Genomic DNA, 1,806 nt, shown 5'->3' on the forward strand with positions numbered 1-1,806 from the left:
AAAACCCCTCTAAAAATTACCCTAGGCCAGTCCTGCAAGCTGGAATAACCAAGTCTTAAGGGCGCGGCGGAAGGAAGGGAGATCAGGGATAACCCTGATCTCTGGGGGCAGTTCATTCCAGAGGGTGGGAGCTCCCACAGAGAAGGCCCTCCCCCTTGGGGTCGCCAGCCGGCACTGTCTGGCCGACGGCACCCTGAGGGGGCCCACTCTGTGGGAGCGTACAGGTCGATGGGAGGTAATCTGCGGCAGGAGGCGGTCTCGAAGGTATCCAGGTCCGATGCCATGGAGCGCTTTAAAGATGATAGTCAACACCTTGAAGCGCACCCGGAAGGCCACAGGCAGCCAATGCAGCTCGCGCAGCAGCGGTGTCACATGGGAGTGTCGAGTCCCTCCCAACACCGCCCGCGCGGCCGCATTTTGGACCAGCTGGAGCCTCCGGGTGCTCCTCAAGGGGAACCCCATGTAGAGAGCATTACAGTAGTCCAGGCGGGAGGTGACAAGGGCATGAGTGACCATGCGTAGGGCGTCCCGGTCCAGAAAAGGTCGCAACTGGTGAATCAGGCGAACCTGATAGAACGCCCCCCTGGTCATGGCCGCCAACTGATCATCCAGTGTCAGCCGCGAATCCAGGAGGACACCCAAGTTGCGTACCCGATCTGAGGGAACCAATGTTTCGCCCCCTATAGTCAGCGATGGAATCAGCTGACTATGCCGAGGCGCCGGTAACCACAGCCACTCGGTCTTGGATGGGTTGAGCCTGAGTCTGTTCCTCCCCATCCAGACCCTCACGGCCTCCAGACACCAGGTCATCACATCAAGGGCATCGTTGGGGTGGCCCGGGGTGGATATGTACAACTGAGTATCATCAGCGTACTGATGGAAATCCACCCCGAAGCCACGAATGATCTCCCCCAGCGGCTTCACATAAATATTGAACAGGAGCGGAGAGAGGACCGACCCCTGTGGGACCCCACAAGTTAGGGGCCTTGGGATCGACCTCTGACCCCTGCCAATACAGACTGCATACGGTCGGTGAGGAAGGAGGAGAACCACCGCATCACAGTGCCTCCCACTCCCAACCCACCCAACCGCCGCAGCATGATACTGTGGTCCACAGTATCAAAAGCCGCTGAGAGGTCCAAAAGAACTAGGACAGAGGAACAACCCCTGTCCCGGGCCCTCCAGAGATCATTCACCAACGTGACCAATGCCGTTTCCGTGCTGTATCCCGGCCTGAAGCCCGACTGGAGAGGGTCTAGATAGACCGTTTCCTCCAGGTGCCGGGGAAACTGCTGTGCAACCACACTCTCAACAACCTTCGCCACAAAGCGTAGGTTGGAGACTGGGCGATAGTTTTCCAATACATCTGGATCCAGGGATGGCTTCTTAAGGAGGGGCCTCACCACCGCCTCCTTTAGGACCGCGGGGAAGGCACCCTCCCGTAAAGAAGCGTTTGTAATTCCCTGGAGCCAGGCTTGTGTACCCTCCCGAGCCGCCAGTACCAACCAGGAGGGACACGGATCCAATAAACATGTGGTTGCATTCAGTCTCCCCAGGATCCTGTCCACGTCCTCGGGAGCCACAGAGTCAAACTCCTCCCATACAATAGTCTCAAGACCTGCCCTCGCCTCCTCCCCCGGGGCCACCCAGTCGGAGTCCAAACCCTCTCGGATCCGAGCGACTTTGTCATACAGATATTGTGCAAATTCCTCAGCCTTCCCCGCCAGGGGGTCCCCGCCCCCCCTCAATTGAAGGAGGGAGCGGGTCACCCTGAAGAGGGAGGCCGGGCGGTTATCTGATGACGCA

The 1,806-nt window shown here is 58.9% G+C and overlaps 1 protein-coding gene across 1 annotated transcript in view; it reads right to left on the bottom strand.

Moving 5' to 3' along the window:
- LOC107287461 (GDNF-inducible zinc finger protein 1) overlaps positions 1 to 1,806 on the bottom strand; it is a 14,007-nt gene that overhangs the window by 4,117 nt on the left and 8,084 nt on the right. The window lies entirely within an intron of this gene.

This window comes from Protobothrops mucrosquamatus, unplaced genomic scaffold (genome assembly GCF_001527695.2).
Source record: "Protobothrops mucrosquamatus isolate PMUCROS unplaced genomic scaffold, P.Mucros_1.0 scaffold391, whole genome shotgun sequence".
NCBI lineage: Eukaryota > Metazoa > Chordata > Lepidosauria > Squamata > Viperidae > Protobothrops > Protobothrops mucrosquamatus.